The 17435-nt window shown below is 58.6% G+C and overlaps 13 non-coding genes across 13 annotated transcripts; all 13 read left to right on the forward strand.

Moving 5' to 3' along the window:
- The first annotated feature begins 426 nt into the window (after positions 1 to 426).
- LOC149521982 (U6 spliceosomal RNA) lies at positions 427 to 533 on the forward strand. The gene has a single exon (XR_016347609.1). It is a non-coding gene; the product is annotated as a U6 spliceosomal RNA (small nuclear RNA).
- An 856-nt stretch (positions 534 to 1389) lies between these two features.
- Positions 1390 to 1496, forward strand: LOC149521983 (U6 spliceosomal RNA). The gene has a single exon (XR_016347622.1). It is a non-coding gene; the product is annotated as a U6 spliceosomal RNA (small nuclear RNA).
- An 864-nt stretch (positions 1497 to 2360) lies between these two features.
- Positions 2361 to 2467, forward strand: LOC149521984 (U6 spliceosomal RNA). Its single transcript, XR_016347610.1, has one exon. It is a non-coding gene; the product is annotated as a U6 spliceosomal RNA (small nuclear RNA).
- Positions 2468 to 3336: 869 nt separating this feature from the next.
- LOC149521985 (U6 spliceosomal RNA) lies at positions 3337 to 3443 on the forward strand. Its single transcript, XR_016347611.1, has one exon. It is a non-coding gene; the product is annotated as a U6 spliceosomal RNA (small nuclear RNA).
- An 869-nt stretch (positions 3444 to 4312) lies between these two features.
- LOC149521986 (U6 spliceosomal RNA) lies at positions 4313 to 4419 on the forward strand. Its single transcript, XR_016347612.1, has one exon. It is a non-coding gene; the product is annotated as a U6 spliceosomal RNA (small nuclear RNA).
- An 864-nt stretch (positions 4420 to 5283) lies between these two features.
- Positions 5284 to 5390, forward strand: LOC149521987 (U6 spliceosomal RNA). Its single transcript, XR_016347613.1, has one exon. It is a non-coding gene; the product is annotated as a U6 spliceosomal RNA (small nuclear RNA).
- Positions 5391 to 6240: 850 nt separating this feature from the next.
- On the forward strand, positions 6241 to 6347 carry LOC149521988 (U6 spliceosomal RNA). The gene has a single exon (XR_016347625.1). It is a non-coding gene; the product is annotated as a U6 spliceosomal RNA (small nuclear RNA).
- An 855-nt stretch (positions 6348 to 7202) lies between these two features.
- On the forward strand, positions 7203 to 7309 carry LOC149521989 (U6 spliceosomal RNA). The gene has a single exon (XR_016347616.1). It is a non-coding gene; the product is annotated as a U6 spliceosomal RNA (small nuclear RNA).
- An 864-nt stretch (positions 7310 to 8173) lies between these two features.
- Positions 8174 to 8280, forward strand: LOC149521990 (U6 spliceosomal RNA). Its single transcript, XR_016347617.1, has one exon. It is a non-coding gene; the product is annotated as a U6 spliceosomal RNA (small nuclear RNA).
- Positions 8281 to 9144: 864 nt separating this feature from the next.
- Positions 9145 to 9251, forward strand: LOC149521991 (U6 spliceosomal RNA). Its single transcript, XR_016347614.1, has one exon. It is a non-coding gene; the product is annotated as a U6 spliceosomal RNA (small nuclear RNA).
- Positions 9252 to 10101: 850 nt separating this feature from the next.
- On the forward strand, positions 10102 to 10208 carry LOC149521992 (U6 spliceosomal RNA). The gene has a single exon (XR_016347618.1). It is a non-coding gene; the product is annotated as a U6 spliceosomal RNA (small nuclear RNA).
- Positions 10209 to 11072: 864 nt separating this feature from the next.
- On the forward strand, positions 11073 to 11179 carry LOC149521993 (U6 spliceosomal RNA). Its single transcript, XR_016347619.1, has one exon. It is a non-coding gene; the product is annotated as a U6 spliceosomal RNA (small nuclear RNA).
- Positions 11180 to 12043: 864 nt separating this feature from the next.
- LOC149521994 (U6 spliceosomal RNA) lies at positions 12044 to 12150 on the forward strand. The gene has a single exon (XR_016347615.1). It is a non-coding gene; the product is annotated as a U6 spliceosomal RNA (small nuclear RNA).
- The last annotated feature ends 5285 nt before the right edge of the window (positions 12151 to 17435 follow it).

Below are 17435 nucleotides of genomic sequence, written 5' to 3' on the forward strand. Positions count from 1 at the left end.
ACCGCGTGGACGCCTGGCCTCTCCCTCTGAGGCCCACCTGCCCTCGGCGCCGTCTCCCTGGACACGGACGGGTCAGGAGCCCTCAGCCAGCACTTGGCCCGACTCCCCTCCCATCCTCACACCTGCTTGACCCTTCCCTCTTCCAGGCGCAGAGGACGGCACTCCCGCCACTTCACCGTATGCTGGCTCCCAGCATGCCTTGCTCTCCTTCGCATGCCACGACCTGCGTCCGCTGGTCCCGCACGAAGGTTTTTTGCTGCTCCACTGGGTGGCGGCCCCACATGGGAGGCGAAGGACGCAAAGAGGAAATCTAGGACACTGCTCCACATGGGCTCCTTAGAACGGCCGGACCGCCCTCGCTCGCCCTCACTTGGAAGACGCCACGGACGCTGAGGTATTTATAGCTCCGGACCAGGCATTCTCCCTGTGCTTGCTTCGGCGGCACATATACTAAAATTGGAACGATACAGAGAAGATTAGCATGGCCCCTGCGCAAGGATGACACGCACATTCGTGAAGCGTTCCATCTTTTCTCTTCCTGCCCATCTAGTGTCCTAGGCGGGGGAAAAGGGCCAGCTGGGCAAGCCGGCTTCGTCCCTACGCTGGCGCTCGCTGCTTTCCCGCAGCTCGCTTCGGAAAAGGGCACCACGGCATCTCCCGCAGCAGGGGCTGCGTCGCTCAGGCCCGGAAGCCTCCCAAGATGAACCGCGGAGAGAAGAGGATCCTCGCTTCACAGGGACCCCTGCGGGGGGCGGGGACCGGCCAGCCGCCAGGCAGAAAGCGGGAGGAGGAAGGATAAGCGAAGGAGCACGTCCTTCCGCAGGAACCACTCGCCAGCCTCGCCTCGCCTCGCCTACCGCCTCGAGGCGAGAAGGGCCTGCTCTCCCTCACCGAGGACGGGAAGAGAAAGCCTCCTTCTCTGAAGATCTCAATCGCCTTTGGCTCGATGCCCACCCCCCCCATACCGCGTGGACGCCTGGCCTCTCCCTCTGAGGCCCACCTGCCCTCGGCGCCGTCTCCCCGGACACGGACGGGTCAGGAGCCCTCAGCCAGCACTTGGCCCGACTCCCCTCCCATCCTCACACCTGCTTGACCCTTCCCTCTTCCAGGCGCAGAGGACGGCACTCCCGCCACTTCACCGTATGCTGGCTCCCAGCATGCCTTGCTCTCCTTCGCATGCCACGACCTGCGTCCGCTGGTCCCGCACGAAGGTTTTTTGCTGCTCCACTGGGTGGCGGCCCCACATGGGAGGCGAAGGACGCAAAGAGGAAATCTAGGACACTGCGCCACATGGGCTCCTTAGAACGGCCGGACCGCCCTCGCTCGCCCTCACTTGGAAGACGCCACGGACGCTGAGGTATTTATAGCTCCGGACCAGGCATTCTCCCTGTGCTTGCTTCGGCGGCACATATACTAAAATTGGAACGATACAGAGAAGATTAGCATGGCCCCTGCGCAAGGATGACGCGCACATTCGTGAAGCGTTCCATCTTTTCTCTTCCCGCCCATCTAGTGTCCTAGGCGGGGAAAAAGGGCCAGCCGGGTAAGCCGGCTTCGTCCCTACGCTGGCGCTCGCTGCTTTCCCGCAGCTCGCTTCGGAAAAGGGCACCACGGCATCTCCCGCAGCAGGGGCTGCGTCGCTCAGGCCCGGAAGCCTCCCAAGATGAACCGCAGAGAGAAGAGGATCCTGGCTTCACAGGGACCCCTGCGGGGGCCGGGGCGGGCGGGGACCGGCCAGCCGCCAGGCAGAAAGCGGGAGGAGGAAGGAGAAGCGAAGGAGCACGTCCTTCCGCAGGAACCACTCGCCAGCCTCGCCTCGCCTCGCCTGCCGCCTCGAGGCGAGAAGGGCCTGCTCTCCCTCACCGAGGACGGGAAGAGAAAGCCTCCTTCTCTGAAGATCTCAATCGCCTTTGGCCCGATGCCCACCTCCCCATACCGCGTGGACGCCTGGCCTCTCCCTCTGAGGCCCACCTGCCCTCGGCGCCGTCTCCCCGGACACGGACGGGTCAGGAGCCCTCAGCCAGCACTTGGCCCGACTCCCCTCCCATCCTCACACCTGCTTGACCCTTCCCTCTTCCAGGCGCAGAGGACGGCACTCCCGCCACTTCACCGTATGCTGGCTCCCAGCATGCCTTGCTCTCCTTCGCATGCCACGACCTGCGTCCGCTGGTCCCGCACGAAGGTTTTTTGCTGCTCCACTGGGTGGCGGCCCCACATGGGAGGCGAAGGACGCAAAGAGGAAATCTAGGACACTGCGCCACATGGGCTCCTTAGAACGGCCGGCCCGCCCTCGCTCGCCCTCACTTGGAAGACGCCACGGACGCTGAGGTATTTATAGCTCCGGACCAGGCATTCACCTTGTGCTTGCTTCGGCGGCACATATACTAAAATTGGAACGATACAGAGAAGATTAGCATGGCCCCTGCGCAAGGATGACACGCACATTCGTGAAGCGTTCCATCTTTTCTCTTCCCGCCCATCTAGTGTCCTAGGCGGGGAAAAAGGGCCAGCTGGGCAAGCCGGCTTCGTCCCCACGCTGGCGCTCGCTGCTTTCCCGCAGCTCGCTTCGGAAAAGGGCACCACGGCATCTCCCGCAGCAGGGGCTGCGTCGCTCAGGCCCGGAAGCCTCCCAAGATGAACCGTGGAGAGAAGAGGATCCTCGCTTCACAGGGACCCCTGCGGGGGCCGGGGCGGGCGGGGACCGGCCAGCCGCCAGGCAGAAAGCGGGAGGAGGAAGGAGAAGCGAAGGAGCACGTCCTTCCGCAGGAACCACTCGCCAGCCTCGCCTCGCCTCGCCTCGCCTGCCGCCTCGAGGCGAGAAGGGCCTGCTCTCCCTCACCGAGGACGGGAAGAGAAAGCCTCCTTCTCTGAAGATCTCAATCGCCTTTGGCCCGATGCCCACCTCCCCATACCGCGTGGACGCCTGGCCTCTCCCTCTGAGGCCCACCTGCCCTCGGCGCCGTCTCCCCGGACACGGACGGGTCAGGAGCCCTCAGCCAGCACTTGGCCCGACTCCCCTCCCATCCTCACACCTGCTTGACCCTTCCCTCTTCCAGGCGCAGAGGACGGCACTCCCGCCACTTCACCGTATGCTGGCTCCCAGCATGCCTTGCTCTCCTTCGCATGCCACGACCTGCGTCCGCTGGTCCCGCACGAAGGTTTTTTGCTGCTCCACTGGGTGGCGGCCCCACATGGGAGGCGAAGGACGCAAAGAGGAAATCTAGGACACTGCGCCACATGGGCTCCTTAGAACGGCCGGACCGCCCTCGCTCGCCCTCACTTGGAAGACGCCACGGACGCTGAGGTATTTATAGCTCCGGACCAGGCATTCACCTTGTGCTTGCTTCGGCGGCACATATACTAAAATTGGAACGATACAGAGAAGATTAGCATGGCCCCTGCGCAAGGATGACACGCACATTCGTGAAGCGTTCCATCTTTTCTCTTCCCGCCCAACTAGTGTCGTAGGCGGGGGAAAAGGGCCAGCTGGGCAAGCCGGCTTCGTCCCTACGCTGGCGCTCGCTGCTTTCCCGCAGCTCGCTTCGCAAAAGGGCACCACGGCATCTCCCGCAGCAGGGGCTGCGTCGCTCAGGCCCGGAAGCCTCCCAAGATGAACCGCGGAGAGAAGAGGATCCTCGCTTCACAGGGACCCCTGCGGGGGCCGGGGCGGGCGGGGACCGGCCAGCCGCCAGGCAGAAAGCGGGAGGAGGAAGGAGAAGCGAAGGAGCACGTCCTTCCGCAGGAACCACTCGCCAGCCTCGCCTCGCCTCGCCTCGCCTGCCGCCTCGAGGCGAGAAGGGCCTGCTCTCCCTCACCGAGGACGGGAAGAGAAAGCCTCCTTCTCTGAAGATCTCAATCGCCTTTGGCCCGATGCCCACCTCCCCATACCGCGTGGACGCCTGGCCTCTCCCTCTGAGGCCCACCTGCCCTCGGCGCCGTCTCCCCGGACACGGACGGGTCAGGAGCCCTCAGCCAGCACTTGGCCCGACTCCCCTCCCATCCTCACACCTGCTTGACCCTTCCCTCTTCCAGGCGCAGAGGACGGCACTCCCGCCACTTCACCGTATGCTGGCTCCCAGCATGCCTTGCTCTCCTTCGCATGCCACGACCTGCGTCCGCTGGTCCCGCACGAAGGTTTTTTGCTGCTCCACTGGGTGGCGGCCCCACATGGGAGGCGAAGGACGCAAAGAGGAAATCTAGGACACTGCGCCACATGGGCTCCTTAGAACGGCCGGCCCGCCCTCGCTCGCCCTCACTTGGAAGACGCCACGGACGCTGAGGTATTTATAGCTCCGGACCAGGCACTCACCTTGTGCTTGCTTCGGCGGCACATATACTAAAATTGGAACGATACAGAGAAGATTAGCATGGCCCCTGCGCAAGGATGACACGCACATTCGTGAAGCGTTCCATCTTTTCTCTTCCCGCCCAACTAGTGTCGTAGGCGGGGGAAAAGGGCCAGCTGGGCAAGCCGGCTTCGTCCCTACGCTGGCGCTCGCTGCTTTCCCGCAGCTCGCTTCGCAAAAGGGCACCACGGCATCTCCCGCAGCAGGGGCTGCGTCGCTCAGGCCCGGAAGCCTCCCAAGATGAACCGCGGAGAGAAGAGGATCCTTGCTTCACAGGGACCCCTGCGGGGGCCGGGGCGGGCGGGGACCGGCCAGCCGCCAGGCAGAAAGCGGGAGGAGGAAGGAGAAGCGAAGGAGCACGTCCTTCCGCAGGAACCACTCGCCAGCCTCGCCTCGCCTCGCCTGCCGCCTCGAGGCGAGAAGGGCCTGCTCTCCCTCACCGAGGACGGGAAGAGAAAGCCTCCTTCTCTGAAGATCTCAATCGCCTTTGGCCCGATGCCCACCTCCCCATACCGCGTGGACGCCTGGCCTCTCCCTCTGAGGCCCACCTGCCCTCGGCGCCGTCTCCCCGGACACGGACGGGTCAGGAGCCCTCAGCCAGCACTTGGCCCGACTCCCCTCCCATCCTCACACCTGCTTGACCCTTCCCTCTTCCAGGCGCAGAGGACGGCACTCCCGCCACTTCACCGTATGCTGGCTCCCAGCATGCCTTGCTCTCCTTCGCATGCCACGACCTGCGTCCGCTGGTCCCGCACGAAGGTTTTTTGCTGCTCCACTGGGTGGCGGCCCCACATGGGAGGCGAAGGACGCAAAGAGGAAATCTAGGACACTGCGCCACATGGGCTCCTTAGAACGGCCGGCCCGCCCTCGCTCGCCCTCACTTGGAAGACGCCACGGACGCTGAGGTATTTATAGCTCTGGACCAGGCATTCTCCCTGTGCTTGCTTCGGCGGCACATATACTAAAATTGGAACGATACAGAGAAGATTAGCATGGCCCCTGCGCAAGGATGACACGCACATTCGTGAAGCGTTCCATCTTTTCTCTTCCTGCCCATCTAGTGTCCTAGGCGGGGGAAAAGGGCCAGCTGGGCAAGCCGGCTTCGTCCCTACGCAGGCGCTTGCTGCTTTCCCGCAGCTCGCTTCGGAAAAGGGCACCACGGCATCTCCCGCAGCAGGGGCTGCGTCGCTCAGGCCCAGAAGCCTCCCAAGATGAACCGCGGAGAGAAGAGGATCCTCGCTTCACAGGGACCCCTGCGGGGGGCGGGGACCGGCCAGCCGCCAGGCAGAAAGCGGGAGGAGGAAGGAGAAGCGAAGGAGCACGTCCTTCCGCAGGAACCACTCGCCAGCCTCGCCTCGCCTGCCGCCTCGAGGCGAGAAGGGCCTGCTCTCCCTCACCGAGGACGGGAAGAGAAAGCCTCCTTCTCTGAAGATCTCAATCGCCTTTGGCCCGATGCCCACCTCCCCATACCGCGTGGACGCCTGGCCTCTCCCTCTGAGGCCCACCTGCCCTCGGCGCCGTCTCCCCGGACACGGACGGGTCAGGAGCCCTCAGCCAGCACTTGGCCCGACTCCCCTCCCATCCTCACACCTGCTTGACCCTTCCCTCTTCCAGGCGCAGAGGACGGCACTCCCGCCACTTCACCGTATGCTGGCTCCCAGCATGCCTTGCTCTCCTTCGCATGCCACGACCTGCGTCCGCTGGTCCCGCACGAAGGTTTTTTGCTGCTCCACTGGGTGGCGGCCCCACATGGGAGGCGAAGGACGCAAAGAGGAAATCTAGGACACTGCTCCACATGGGCTCCTTAGAACGGCCGGCCCGCCCTCGCTCGCCCTCACTTGGAAGACGCCACGGACGCTGAGGTATTTATAGCTCCGGACCAGGCATTCTCCCTGTGCTTGCTTCGGCGGCACATATACTAAAATTGGAACGATACAGAGAAGATTAGCATGGCCCCTGCGCAAAGATGACACGCACATTCGTGAAGCGTTCCATCTTTTCTCTTCCTGCCCATCTAGTGTCCTAGGCGGGGGAAAAGGGCCAGCTGGGCAAGCCGGCTTCGTCCCTACGCTGGCGCTCGCTGCTTTCCCGCAGCTCGCTTCGGAAAAGGGCACCACGGCATCTCCCGCAGCAGGGGCTGCGTCGCTCAGGCCCGGAAGCCTCCCAAGATGAACCGCGGAGAGAAGAGGATCCTCGCTTCACAGGGACCCCTGCGGGGGGCGGGGACCGGCCAGCCGCCAGGCAGAAAGCGGGAGGAGGAAGGAGAAGCGAAGGAGCACGTCCTTCCGCAGGAACCACTCGCCAGCCTCGCCTCGCCTCGCCTGCCGCCTCGAGGCGAGAAGGGCCTGCTCTCCCTCACCGAGGACGGGAAGAGAAAGCCTCCTTCTCTGAAGATCTCAATCGCCTTTGGCCCGATGCCCACCTCCCCATACCGCGTGGACGCCTGGCCTCTCCCTCTGAGGCCCACCTGCCCTCGGCGCCGTCTCCCCGGACACGGACGGGTCAGGAGCCCTCAGCCTGCACTTGGCCCGACTCCCCTCCCATCCTCACACCTGCTTGACCCTTCCCTCTTCCAGGCGCAGAAGACGGCACTCCCGCCACTTCACCGTATGCTGGCTCCCAGTATGCCTTGCTCTCCTTCGCATGCCACGACCTGCGTCCGCTGGTCCCGCACGAAGGTTTTTTGCTGCTCCACTGGGTGGCGGCCCCACATGGGAGGCGAAGGACGCAAAGAGGAAATCTAGGACACTGCTCCACATGGGCTCCTTAGAACGGCCGGCCCGCCCTCGCTCGCCCTCACTTGGAAGACGCCACGGACGCTGAGGTATTTATAGCTCCGGACCAGGCATTCACCTTGTGCTTGCTTCGGCGGCACATATACTAAAATTGGAACGATACAGAGAAGATTAGCATGGCCCCTGCACAAGGATGACACGCACATTCGTGAAGCGTTCCATCTTTTCTCTTCCCGCCCATCTAGTGTCCTAGGCGGGGGAAAAGGGCCAGCTGGGCAAGCCGGCTTCGTCCCTACGCTGGCGCTCGCTGCTTTCCCGCAGCTCGCTTCGGAAAAGGGCACCACGGCATCTCCCGTAGCAGGGGCTGCGTCGCTCAGGCCCGGAAGCCTCCCAAGATGAACCGCGGAGAGAAGAGGATCCTCGCTTCACAGGGACCCCTGCGGGGGCCGGGGCGGGCGGGGACCGGCCAGCCGCCAGGCAGAAAGCGGGAGGAGGAAGGAGAAGCGAAGGAGCACGTCCTTCCGCAGGAACCACTCGCCAGCCTCGCCTCGCCTCGCCTGCCGCCTCGAGGCGAGAAGGGCCTGCTCTCCCTCACCGAGGACGGGAAGAGAAAGCCTCCTTCTCTGAAGATCTCAATCGCCTTTGGCCCGATGCCCACCTCCCCATACCGCGTGGACGCCTGGCCTCTCCCTCTGAGGCCCACCTGCCCTCGGCGCCGTCTCCCCGGACACGGACGGGTCAGGAGCCCTCAGCCAGCACTTGGCCCGACTCCCCTCCCATCCTCACACCTGCTTGACCCTTCCCTCTTCCAGGCGCAGAGGACGGCACTCCCGCCACTTCACCGTATGCTGGCTCCCAGCATGCCTTGCTCTCCTTCGCATGCCACGACCTGCGTCCGCTGGTCCCGCACGAAGGTTTTTTGCTGCTCCACTGGGTGGCGGCCCCACATGGGAGGCGAAGGACGCAAAGAGGAAATCTAGGACACTGCTCCACATGGGCTCCTTAGAACGGCCGGCCCGCCCTCGCTCGCCCTCACTTGGAAGACGCCACGGACGCTGAGGTATTTATAGCTCCGGACCAGGCATTCACCTTGTGCTTGCTTCGGCGGCACATATACTAAAATTGGAACGATACAGAGAAGATTAGCATGGCCCCTGCACAAGGATGACACGCACATTCGTGAAGCGTTCCATCTTTTCTCTTCCCGCCCATCTAGTGTCCTAGGCGGGGGAAAAGGGCCAGCTGGGCAAGCCGGCTTCGTCCCTACGCTGGCGCTCGCTGCTTTCCCGCAGCTCGCTTCGGAAAAGGGCACCACGGCATCTCCCGTAGCAGGGGCTGCGTCGCTCAGGCCCGGAAGCCTCCCAAGATGAACCGCGGAGAGAAGAGGATCCTCGCTTCACAGGGACCCCTGCGGGGGCCGGGGCGGGCGGGGACCGGCCAGCCGCCAGGCAGAAAGCGGGAGGAGGAAGGAGAAGCGAAGGAGCACGTCCTTCCGCAGGAACCACTCGCCAGCCTCGCCTCGCCTCGCCTGCCGCCTCGAGGCGAGAAGGGCCTGCTCTCCCTCACCGAGGACGGGAAGAGAAAGCCTCCTTCTCTGAAGATCTCAATCGCCTTTGGCCCGATGCCCACCTCCCCATACCGCGTGGACGCCTGGCCTCTCCCTCTGAGGCCCACCTGCCCTCGGCGCCGTCTCCCCGGACACGGACGGGTCAGGAGCCCTCAGCCAGCACTTGGCCCGACTCCCCTCCCATCCTCACACCTGCTTGACCCTTCCCTCTTCCAGGCGCAGAGGACGGCACTCCCGCCACTTCACCGTATGCTGGCTCCCAGCATGCCTTGCTCTCCTTCGCATGCCACGACCTGCGTCCGCTGGTCCCGCACGAAGGTTTTTTGCTGCTCCACTGGGTGGCGGCCCCACATGGGAGGCGAAGGACGCAAAGAGGAAATCTAGGACACTGCTCCACATGGGCTCCTTAGAACGGCCGGACCGCCCTCGCTCGCCCTCACTTGGAAGACGCCACGGACGCTGAGGTATTTATAGCTCCGGACCAGGCATTCTCCCTGTGCTTGCTTCGGCGGCACATATACTAAAATTGGAACGATACAGAGAAGATTAGCATGGCCCCTGCGCAAGGATGACACGCACATTCGTGAAGCGTTCCATCTTTTCTCTTCCTGCCCATCTAGTGTCCTAGGCGGGGGAAAAGGGCCAGCTGGGCAAGCCGTCTTCGTCCCTACGCTGGCGCTCGCTGCTTTCCCGCAGCTCGCTTCGGAAAAGGGCACCACGGCATCTCCCGCAGCAGGGGCTGCGTCGCTCAGGCCCGGAAGCCTCCCAAGATGAACCGCGGAGAGAAGAGGATCCTCGCTTCACAGGGACCCCTGCGGGGGGCGGGGACCGGCCAGCCGCCAGGCAGAAAGCGGGAGGAGGAAGGAGAAGCGAAGGAGCACGTCCTTCCGCAGGAACCACTCGCCAGCCTCGCCTCGCCTGCCGCCTCGAGGCGAGAAGGGCCTGCTCTCCCTCACCGAGGACGGGAAGAGAAAGCCTCCTTCTCTGAAGATCTCAATCGCCTTTGGCCCGATGCCCACCTCCCCATACCGCGTGGACGCCTGGCCTCTCCCTCTGAGGCCCACCTGCCCTCGGCGCCGTCTCCCCGGACACGGACGGGTCAGGAGCCCTCAGCCTGCACTTGGCCCGACTCCCCTCCCATCCTCACACCTGCTTGACCCTTCCCTCTTCCAGGCGCAGAGGACGGCACTCCCGCCACTTCACCGTATGCTGGCTCCCAGTATGCCTTGCTCTCCTTCGCATGCCACGACCTGCGTCCGCTGGTCCCGCACGAAGGTTTTTTGCTGCTCCACTGGGTGGCGGCCCCACATGGGAGGCGAAGGACGCAAAGAGGAAATCTAGGACACTGCTCCACATGGGCTCCTTAGAACGGCCGGCCCGCCCTCGCTCGCCCTCACTTGGAAGACGCCACGGACGCTGAGGTATTTATAGCTCCGGACCAGGCATTCACCTTGTGCTTGCTTCGGCGGCACATATACTAAAATTGGAACGATACAGAGAAGATTAGCATGGCCCCTGCACAAGGATGACACGCACATTCGTGAAGCGTTCCATCTTTTCTCTTCCCGCCCATCTAGTGTCCTAGGCGGGGGAAAAGGGCCAGCTGGGCAAGCCGGCTTCGTCCCTACGCTGGCGCTCGCTGCTTTCCCGCAGCTCGCTTCGGAAAAGGGCACCACGGCATCTCCCGTAGCAGGGGCTGCGTCGCTCAGGCCCGGAAGCCTCCCAAGATGAACCGCGGAGAGAAGAGGATCCTCGCTTCACAGGGACCCCTGCGGGGGCCGGGGCGGGCGGGGACCGGCCAGCCGCCAGGCAGAAAGCGGGAGGAGGAAGGAGAAGCGAAGGAGCACGTCCTTCCGCAGGAACCACTCGCCAGCCTCGCCTCGCCTCGCCTGCCGCCTCGAGGCGAGAAGGGCCTGCTCTCCCTCACCGAGGACGGGAAGAGAAAGCCTCCTTCTCTGAAGATCTCAATCGCCTTTGGCCCGATGCCCACCTCCCCATACCGCGTGGACGCCTGGCCTCTCCCTCTGAGGCCCACCTGCCCTCGGCGCCGTCTCCCCGGACACGGACGGGTCAGGAGCCCTCAGCCAGCACTTGGCCCGACTCCCCTCCCATCCTCACACCTGCTTGACCCTTCCCTCTTCCAGGCGCAGAGGACGGCACTCCCGCCACTTCACCGTATGCTGGCTCCCAGTATGCCTTGCTCTCCTTCGCATGCCACGACCTGCGTCCGCTGGTCCCGCACGAAGGTTTTTTGCTGCTCCACTGGGTGGCGGCCCCACATGGGAGGCGAAGGACGCAAAGAGGAAATCTAGGACACTGCTCCACATGGGCTCCTTAGAACGGCCGGCCCGCCCTCGCTCGCCCTCACTTGGAAGACGCCACGGACGCTGAGGTATTTATAGCTCCGGACCAGGCATTCTCCCTGTGCTTGCTTTGGCGGCACATATACTAAAATTGGAACGATACAGAGAAGATTAGCATGGCCCCTGCGCAAGGATGACACGCACATTCGTGAAGCGTTCCATCTTTTCTCTTCCCGCCCATCTAGTGTCCTAGGCGGGGGAAAAGGGCCAGCTGGGCAAGCCGGCTTCGTCCCTACGCTGGCGCTCGCTGCTTTCCCGCAGCTCGCTTCGCAAAAGGGCACCACGGCATCTCCCGCAGCAGGGGCTGCGTCGCTCAGGCCCGGAAGCCTCCCAAGATGAACCGCGGAGAGAAGAGGATCCTCGCTTCACAGGGACCCCTGCGGGGGCCGGGGCGGGCGGGGACCGGCCAGCCGCCAGGCAGAAAGCGGGAGGAGGAAGGAGAAGCGAAGGAGCACGTCCTTCCGCAGGAACCACTCGCCAGCCTCGCCTCGCCTCGCCTGCCGCCTCGAGGCGAGAAGGGCCTGCTCTCCCTCACCGAGGACGGGAAGAGAAAGCCTCCTTCTCTGAAGATCTCAATCGCCTTTGGCCCGATGCCCACCTCCCCATACCGCGTGGACGCCTGGCCTCTCCCTCTGAGGCCCACCTGCCCTCGGCGCCGTCTCCCCGGACACGGACGGGTCAGGAGCCCTCAGCCAGCACTTGGCCCGACTCCCCTCCCATCCTCACACCTGCTTGACCCTTCCCTCTTCCAGGCGCAGAGGACGGCACTCCCGCCACTTCACCGTATGCTGGCTCCCAGCATGCCTTGCTCTCCTTCGCATGCCACGACCTGCGTCCGCTGGTCCCGCACGAAGGTTTTTTGCTGCTCCACTGGGTGGCGGCCCCACATGGGAGGCGAAGGACGCAAAGAGGAAATCTAGGACACTGCTCCACATGGGCTCCTTAGAACGGCCGGACCGCCCTCGCTCGCCCTCACTTGGAAGACGCCACGGACGCTGAGGTATTTATAGCTCCGGACCAGGCATTCTCCCTGTGCTTGCTTCGGCGGCACATATACTAAAATTGGAACGATACAGAGAAGATTAGCATGGCCCCTGCGCAAGGATGACACGCACATTCGTGAAGCGTTCCATCTTTTCTCTTCCCGCCCATCTAGTGTCCTAGGCGGGGAAAAAGGGCCAGCCGGGTAAGCCGGCTTCGTCCCTACGCTGGCGCTCGCTGCTTTCCCGCAGCTCGCTTCGGAAAAGGGCACCACGGCATCTCCCGCAGCAGGGGCTGCGTCGCTCAGGCCCGGAAGCCTCCCAAGATGAACCGCAGAGAGAAGAGGATCCTGGCTTCACAGGGACCCCTGCGGGGGCCGGGGCGGGCGGGGACCGGCCAGCCGCCAGGCAGAAAGCGGGAGGAGGAAGGAGAAGCGAAGGAGCACGTCCTTCCGCAGGAACCCCTCGTCAGCCTCGCCTCGCCTCGCCTGCCGCCTCAAGGCGAGAAGGGCCTGCTCTCCCTCACCGAGGACGGGGCTGGGGAAAAAGGGGAAAAAGTGTCTTAGGTGGGGAAAAAGGGCCAGCTGGGCAAGCTGGCTGCCTCTCGCTGCTTTCCCACTGCTCCTCTTTCGGCACCACGGCGTCTCCTGTAGCAGGGCCTGCGTTGCTCAGGCCTGAATGACTCCCAATCCAAATCGCGGAGAGAAGAGAATTCTCGCTTCACATGGACCTTTCCGGGGGCGGGGCGGGGATCAGCCAGCCGCTTTGAATTATCCTTCTCCCCCGTTTGCTGCCTCTATCTGATAAAGGCAGGGAATTGAGTATTCGATTAATTGATTGACTATCTCATAAGCCTTTGCTTATCGGATAATTGACTAACTGAGAAGTCTTTAAGATCCTTGTTTGGGGCAAGAGGGCTACTTACCCAGTCCAGTGGCCAGCGAGATGGCAAGCCCCAGCCCCAGCTGGCCACTCTGTTGCTGGTACAGCTGCTTCTACTGCTCACCCTGCACTTTAGCTATCCCCCACGCTCACGGCCCCCAGTGGTCACTCTGTCTTTTGCTCTCATTTGATCAGGCCCCTCTCTTTCCATGTTAGGGAAAAGAGTCCCATTCTAGGCAATTTCCATTTTTATGGCATAACCAGATCCTGCCTTGCTTTAAGTCAGGAGACAAGGAAGCTGCATATCAAATTTGGTGGTCGTAACTCTTACCATCTAAGAGTTCTTGAACAAACAGCACACATACCGATGGACAGATGTACTTTTCTAAAATACATAGAGCGATTTGAATGGTAACCTTGTAACTGCAGTTTTGTTGTTTTCAGAGCCTGTGTAGCAAGTGTTTACCCGTTCTATACCCATTTGATCATGTATTGTAAGGGCATTCAAACTGGTGGTTGTGTCCGCTCAGGTCACAGATTATTACATGGTGGGTTGCAAAGTGTGAGCCTCTACACTCCAAATCCCACTTCTCTTGAGCATTTATAATAGTGTTAAATATAAAAAGTGTTTTAATTCATAAAGGGTGTCACACTTAGATGCTTTCTGTGTTTTTGTGTGAAAAGGAGCATTAATATAAAACTTTGAGAACCACTGGTCTGTTGTATGTAGCTCCTCATTTTTAACAGCAGATTTAAGAAACAGTATTGTTTAATGTTCTTTGGAACGTGAAGGATCGGGGAGCTTTTACTATGCAAATGACTCTGGTGTTGAAGGCTTTTTTTTTTTCTTTTTTAAAGTGGTTGGACTTCTCAGAGTCCAATTCTAGCATTTCATTCTGGCTTATCAATTCAGTGTCAACTTTGGTCATTTATTCATGATTGTCTGTTTTTATCTTCCAGAAATCATACTTATTTTGAATAGGTCTGACTTGCCATCAGTCACCCAACTTAGAAGCTCATACTTTGTGATTTGTTTTCACTCTGGTTTTAGTTTTAAACTTATTAGTAAGGTTGTGAGTAGGCAGTGTTATCATTATGAATTGGCACTTGCTAATCATTTCTCTTGTGGACAGCCATGCTTATCTCTTAATGTCCATCTAATATGTCTGAATATTTGCCATTCAGAATACAGTGTGAGAACTCCTACTGTATATTTGCCAGTATATGAATGACTGAATTGTGAATTACAAAGGCTACGTCTACACTAGCCCCCTAGTTCGAACTAGGGAGGCTAATGAGGGCGACTGAAATTACGAATGAAGCGTAGGATTTAAATATCCCGCGCTTTATTAGCATGTTCCCGGGCGGTCGCCATTTTGGAAAGTGACTAGCCCGGAATAACTGCCCGTATCTACACGCTGCAGTGAAACGGGAATTCAAAGTAAACCCCTAACTCAAATTAGCTGTTACTCCTCGTGGAATGAGTTTTAACAGCTAATTCGAGTTAAGGGGTTTACTTCAAACTCCCGTTTCACTGTCGCGTGTAGATGCGGGCAGTTATTCCGGGCTAGTCAGTTTCCAAAATGGCGACTGCCCGGGAACATGCTAATGAAGCGCGGGATATTTAAATCCCACGCTTCATTTGCAATTTCGGTTGCCCTCAGTAGCCTCCCTAGTTCAAACTAGGGGGCTAGTGTAGACGTACCCAGAATTAAGTTCTTGTAGATGATGGGACCCAATGACGGTGATTGAAAAGTATGTGTGCACATACAGAAAACCATGGTTATAAAAGTTCAGCACCAAAAATGCAGCATTGCTCATTTAACCCTTTAGTAATAGAAAAAAAGCAAACATAAAATGGCTTACTCTCCAGGGTCACAATCTATCTTCTTGTGTTTCTGTGCAGCGCTAGCACAATGGAGCTCGGATCCTTGATTTGGGCCATAGGCTTAGCCCTGTGCAGACACAAAATTTGTGTTTGCATCTGCAAAAATGAGCTGCAGTTATCCACCTCCATACTAGGGATGTAAGCAACTAGTCCATTAGCTGACTATGCAATAAGCATGAGCTTATCAGATAGTGAACTAGTGATGCAACTAGTCACGTCTCCACTTGCTATCTCTATCAGAGAAAGGCAGCAAGGGAGGAGGAGCAGGAGCTGATGCTGTGGGGAGCTGGCATTTCAAAGACTCGGGTGAGTGCGTAGCCAGTCCCCCGCTGGCCCCACACTCCCTGCGGGTCTTCCGCTTTTGAACTTTTATTTTGGACTCCGCCCGGAAGTGCACTCATTTTTCTGGAATGGATGATGAGAAATGACTGTGGTTGTTCATATGTTTACATTGTAGGACTGGCACCTTATAAGCTAGAGGCACCTTTTAAATCACAGAGGAGTGTTGTGGACTTTCGGGCCTAGGAATCAAACACGTGCTAATACCAGGAACCCTCTAGCCCAGGGCTACTCAACAATGCGGCTTGCGGCCCATGGTACAATTTGGGTTTATGCAGGGCTCAACACAGGGCCCGTGGGTGGGATCCTTTGAACATGGTCTCCACTGGTAACATACTCCACTACGGTGAGGCGTCTCCCAGGCGGGGTGAGCATTGAAAGACACAAGCAGACTGGCTGGCTGGAACAGATGGGTACAGGGTGTTGGTGTTTCTAGCTCCCAGGGAGCAGGTGCCAGGAGCGCTGGGGTATTGTGGGAAGTGCTGGCTGCTTAGCCTTGTGGGCAGAGCCTGAGAGGTGCCGATTGGCTCACACTGGCCACGTTTGGGTCTGGCACCACAGCCGGGCAGCCCTGTCTCCATCCTGCACGGAGCGATGGACTTCTGAATGGGGACAACAGTCCTGCTGGGAAACCAGGATGGGGCTCTTAGGCGTTTGTCCTTTTTTGCCTCTCGTGTCCAGCCCGACGTGCCCAGCTCTCCACCCACTGCAGGCTGGAACACACTATGGTTTGGAAACATCTCTTTTTACAGTAAAATCACTCCAAGAAATGTATAACCTGAAGCTTCAAGCTAAACACCCAAAACACTGGTATACACTTTTCTTTTTAATAAGAAACATTATGGCAACAAAGAAGAGAAGCTTGTTGGATGAACACAGGGTTTTCAAGCCTGTTTAGGTGATGGAATTCACTTTTGCAGAGATAAATGGAAAACCAATGTGTCTTCTTTGTCAAAAGACTATCACTGCATTAAAGAAAACAAACCTGCAATGACACCATGAAATCTTGTCACCCTGAGTCCAAAGACTTGTATCCACCTAACAACAATTTAAGAAAAACTAAGATATGTTCCTTACTGGAAGGTTTCCATACTCAACAAGATACGTTCCATTCGCAAGTTAAAGACAGTGATGCCGTAACAGAAGCCTCCTTCAGAATTTGTCACATTTGAAGGGATGATAGAACTGCAAAACAATAGTATTCTAAAAGCTAGGCATAAGGAAGAAGACACGGAAACATTTTGGATTACCTATGTTCAGGAAGACACGTACCCTGCATAACTGAAATGTGCCAAAAAAGTGCTGTCTTGTTTGGGTCTGCATATGTCTGTGAAAGTTCATTTTCCTCCATGGGAATCATCAAGTCAAAACTGCACACCTCTCTTACTGACAGATATCTCTGACTGTCTCCATGCTGCTACAATGGAATACAAGCTAGATGTGAAACAGCTGGTGAAAAGTTTGCAGACACAGTCTTTACTTTGATTGTACTTATACTCCAGTAAATCCCAGGACTGAATTGGCAGGTTTTGTTTGATTTGTTTAAATTGTGAAGCCAAAACGAAAAAGTAGCCAATAGAATCGTCTTCAGTTGATATTCGCTTTAGAACTTAAACTCCTGGACTGCCATTACTTATGGGAGATATTCGCAGCCAGACTCAAGTTGCAGCCCTCACATGCGCTGTGGCCCCGTGGCCCCAGGGGCTTCCAAAGTTGAGTAGCCCCGATCCAGCCCAGAGCCGCCGGGGGGGGGGCAAGTGGGGCAATTTGCCCCAGGCCCCGCAGTATTGCTATAGAATTGCAACTTTTGTTATGGAAGGGGCCCCCGAAATTGCTTTGCCCCAGGCCCCCTGACTCCTCCAGCCCCTGCCATAGGGCCCAGGGCAGGCATGTCCAAAGTCCGGCCCGCAGGCCAATTTCGGCCCATGTTCCGGTTTAATACGGCCCCACAGGTAATTTGGCAATATCTATCTTTTATGGCCCCCAACGAATCCATATGTATTGAGATGAAAACATTGTAAAATCTCAGTTAATGTCAGTTGGTCTAAATCAGTTATAAATATATTTGGACACAACATGTATACTTGGTGTTATGTTCCTGTTCATATTTTTTGAACTTAAAAGTTGACAGACAACCTTTATTACCAATAATATGTAATGTACTTTACAATGTTCCTGACATATATTTCAGCTTCCTGGATTTTTTTTTCATCTGGCCTTTAGATATGAAAGGCAGAGTGATTTAACACCTGTTTAGATTTGTCATCCATGTGACGAAATGAAAAGTATGCCGTTTGCAATAAACTTTGCATAAAATAGTTAATTTGCATTTAAT

The sequence above is a fragment of the Pelodiscus sinensis genome, chromosome 20, assembly GCF_052426305.1.
Source record: "Pelodiscus sinensis isolate ZL-2025 chromosome 20, ASM5242630v1, whole genome shotgun sequence".
Taxonomy (NCBI): Eukaryota; Metazoa; Chordata; order Testudines; family Trionychidae; genus Pelodiscus; species Pelodiscus sinensis.